Source organism: Brassica oleracea, chromosome C6 (assembly GCF_000695525.1).
Source record: "Brassica oleracea var. oleracea cultivar TO1000 chromosome C6, BOL, whole genome shotgun sequence".
In the NCBI taxonomy this organism is placed as follows: domain Eukaryota; kingdom Viridiplantae; phylum Streptophyta; class Magnoliopsida; order Brassicales; family Brassicaceae; genus Brassica; species Brassica oleracea.
In genome coordinates this window covers 20,005,749-20,010,516 of record NC_027753.1, presented here as the reverse complement: position 1 = coordinate 20,010,516, position 4,768 = coordinate 20,005,749, and positions in this window count along the sequence as shown.

Genomic DNA, 4,768 nt, shown 5'->3' with positions numbered 1-4,768 from the left:
TTTATATAAGGATTACAAGATAAAGATAAAAGGAAAGTGTACATATCCTTATCCAAGAGGAAATAGGAAAACTACTAAAACATAGAAAAATAAAACTATCTATATCCTAAGTTGGCTAAGGCTTTGGCCGACTCTCTCTCCTCCTTGCGGCCGCGGTTGGGCTTGATGTGGCCGACGGGCTTTCTCCTCTTGTCTTGGTTAATGGCAATCCACTCCATGATTTATAACAGACATGTTTTTGATTTGATTTATGGGTTATCACAAAAAAAAATACTGTATCTAACGGGGGGTTATTGGCGACTGAATTCTCAATGATTTTAAAAATTTAGAGATTCCCTCTTAATTGGTTTATAGATTTTACAAATTTTCTTAAAATCCATTGTTATTGGTTTATGGACTTTTAAATTCTACGTAAAATTCATTATTATTCAAAAAGTGTAGTTTTCATTGATTTTGTAATTTTACTAAAAAAAAGTTTGTTACTGGGACACAAATCTCTTTAGTTTTACTCATAAGATTCTTAAAATATATGTAAAAAAACACATACAAACACACAAATTTTGTATTGTTAAGAGAATGTGTGTTAAGAGAATGATAAAAAAATTGTAACAAAATCATTTTTATTGTTAGGAGAATGATAAAAAGTTGTAACAAAATCATTAGAGATAACATTATGAGAAAATTCATAATTTTATATAAATAAGAATATAAACAAAGGTCATAGAAACTTAAACCAAAAATCAAGCAAGACAAGAAAAAAAAAAGTGTCAAAACAATCATTATTAAAAAAGCCAAAAATATATTTTAATATCACATAATTATTTTCCATGAAAAAGTTTTATTTTTTAGAAAACATGTATATATTATTATAGAAGGAGAGTTTTGTAGAAAAGTTATATATGGAAATCTATGATAATCAATTACAATCAATCATAATTTATACAAAATATTTGGTACCAATTCATCAAATCTTCTTAACTTTTAAAAATCTATTAACTTGTAAAATTTTAAAACTCCCCACAAATTTTATTAAGACAAACTTATCATTAATCATTTAGGGGGGTGGATTTTAATAGTTGAGAGGATTTTACAAGTTAACTAGATTTAACAAATTTTATCAAATATTTTTACATAGATTTTCATTACTTGTGTATAGAATTCTATTGATTGTTATTAAATTTTAAAGTAAGAAATTAATGGTGGTAGGAGAAAGGGAAAGAGAATCATTTTAATTAGGACAATTTTCTTAAACAACTTTTTTTTCAAGTTTTTGTCAGAAAAAAATATTTTCAAGAAACAAAATGACCAAAAAGTTTAATTTCTACTCCTTACTTAGAATTATATATAAAAAATAAAAATAAAAAATATTTTTTATATAATTTCGAAATATTTGTTTCAAATTCAAATTTTTATAATTTTTTGAATTATTATTTTGTATTTCGTTTTAAAAATATATATTTTTAAAATTCGAAAGTGATTTTTAAAACTATTTTTACAATTTTATTTTAAATTTATAATATTTATTTTTTATTTATTAAAGTTGTGATTTGTATTAGGTTAAAGTTGTGATTTGTACTATTTCATTCTTCAATTTTGTGTGTTTTTGTATATGAGTGTATTTTATTACATGGATTTCAAAAATTTTATGGATATACATGATATTCTCAAAGTTGAGTATTATAAGTAAAAACAAAGAAAATTTACTTCTCAATAACAATAGACTTTAATATCAATGAAAACTAAATTTTTTTGAGTGAAATTTAAAAATCATCACCCAAATAACAATAGATTCTACTCAAATTTTAAAAATTCACAAACCAATAACAATGGAATCTCAAAATTTAATAATAACCCCCACCCACCCCCACCGATTGGATGTACTTTTCGTTCAAGCAAACTTGTAAAACAAACAACCATGGATATTATTAGTTATTTAATGTAAGTATTTTTAATGGTTGTCTTTATACAAATCCTTTTTTTAATAGACATCAAAAGTGCACTAGGTTTTTTTAATAGACATCTATTCGATATTACCAATAGATGAATCATCTCTTCCTGATGTTACAAGAAGATAAGTCTTATTAAGACTAGTGGCTTGTTGAGTTTTATTTTTTTTCGTTACAGTTAGTTGCAAATGATTTGCTTCATTTGGAGGAGTATTTGTTAAAACTGTACAATAGTTGTGTGTATAATTGTAATTGCATTTTAAATATTGTTCACTAATTTTGAGTTTCGCTATATCAATGATTTGAGTTTGTTTGAGTTTATATCGTTTTCATTATCTGATTTTATTTTTTATTGTATTTTTGTATATTTAGTTGGGTATTTTTATGTTTGTAGGTTCGGGTCCCGCGACCATCTTATGTTTGGCGGATCATTCAATTTGGGAAGGAACTTCTGGTTCAAGGTCTGCGTAAACAGCTAGGTAATGGAAGCTTTGTGTCTGTGTGGACTGAGAACTGGATTGATGATAATGGAAGAAGGAGACCCTTGATGAAGAATATCCTTGTGGACCTAATGCTCAGAGTTAGTGACTTGATTGATCATCAAAATAGATGCTGGAATCTAGAGAAACTTGAGGAGCTTTTTTATGAGGAGGACATAAGGAGCATTCTGGCTATGAAAATTGCTTTTGACCATGATGACTACTGGGTTTGGCTGCATAACAGGAATGGTAGTTATTCAGTTAAATCTGGATATTGGTTCATCAACAGTTTGATTAACAGGTCATTTATTCAAGAAGCTGAAGCGAGACCCTCTCTGAATGATATCAAGAAAGAGATTTGGAAGATCTCTACGACTCCAAAAATCAAGGCTTTCTTCTGGAGGGCGGTTAGTAATGCAATCCCTGTTGGAGAACTGTTGGTGAAGAGAGGAATTAGAATGGATCCAGTATGTCAAGCTTGTGGTTTTCAGGGTGAATCTATCAACCATATTATCTTTGGTTGTTCGATTGCTAGACAGGTTTGGGCATTGGCCAATGTTCCCTGTATTGAGAATGGTTTTGATAAGAGATCACATTATTCGAACTTCCATGAAGTTTTGATAATGATGAAGAATATCTCGATTTCGGAAGAGGTCAGAAATGCTATTCCATGGATTGTATGGTACTTATGGAAATACAGAAATGGGATCATCTTTGAAGGAAAACAAAGCAGTGCTGAAGAATTAGTCATCAAGATTAAGGAAGAGGCGGAATTTTGGATGTTAGCTCAGAATAACGAAAAGCAGAGGCTTAGGGAAGATCAAGAAGCTATGACGGTTGTTAAGAAGTCATGGTCTTGTCCTCCATCTGGATGGCTCAAATGCAATATCGGTGTCTATCGTGATAAGGTTCAAATGAGGAGTGGGGCAGCTTGGGTTTTGAGAAATGATATTGGCAAGGTCTTAATTCATAGTCGCCGTGCTTTCTCGAACATACGATCAAATGATGAAGCAAAATTCCATGGTCTCAGATGGGCTATTGAGAGCATGCATGATCATCGTCTCAATAGAGTTATTTTTGCTTTGGATGATGATACTTTTACGATGGTGATCCTAAGACCCAAGGCGTGGCCAAACTTTAGATGCCAGCAACTCGAGCTTATGGAAAGTTTAAGCAAATTGGAGTGGTGGAGATTGGTTAAAGAAGATAGAGAAACTAATAGAGAAGCTTTTTTCATTGCTCAGAGTGTGACCCAGTTGGGTTATGCTCAATCTTATGTGGCTGCAGGACCTCCCGTTTGGTTGGCTAGTCTCTTTGAGAGTGAAGAAACTGACTTTTCTGCTTAGTTGGCGTTTTCGATGGATGGCTTTCAAGATTTTTTGGTTTGGATCGACGATAGTTTATGTTTGATATTGGGTTTAGTCTGTGTTTTGTATGTCACAGTTGCTTGATGTCTTAAACTTTCAATTAATATACCGGATGACAAAAAAAAAAAAGGTTCGGGTCCTCTGCAACTGGACTTTCTCTCTTATTCCTTTTCCCTTCAAGATTGATTTGCAGTTTCATTTTGTTTACCTTTGTATAATGTTTTTTTTATAAATTTATTATAGTCCAATTTACATGAACACTCATTGGACCGAACCATCTTCCTTCCGCTTGTTCCTAGTCTTTTCATGTTATTTGTTTTCAACATGTTTGATGACCCCGCAATTTAAAAAAAGATTTATTAGACCACACATTAAATAAATATCAATAGTACTGAATGGTGGCAATGTTGTTTATGATTATAGGAAATCAATAATAAAAATCATATGTAAATCAACACTGTTGCATATTTCTTTTGTTTTTCGGCTCAACAATATCCCTTTTTATTCTCTGCTATCTCCTCTTGACCATCTTATTGAACGAACATACAAGTTAAAGTATACGTTCATGTCAAATTCATGTGAAAATGTAAATTGTGTAATTAAGTAGAGAGTCTAATAATTAACATCCTATGTTTTTCTCTTTGTCTTTACTAATTAACTACCCTATATGCCGGTTTTAGATTGGACAGGGATGCATTTTGAACCGCTCGCGCTCTTCATGAGTAGAGCTGGAAATTTTAATCATTGCCCGCGGGCCCCGCCCCGTTTAACCCGCCGCGGGGCAGATGCGGGTCGAACCATTTGAAATTTTTAAATCGCGGGTGCGGGTGCGGGTCAAGATTATTTTGAGCGGGGCGGGTGCGGGTCAGCCGAATTTGAATCGCGGGTACCCGCCAACCCGCAAATTAAAAAAAAAAAAACATTTTTGAAAAAAAAAACATTTTTTCGTAAAATATATAAAAAACAATAAATATTT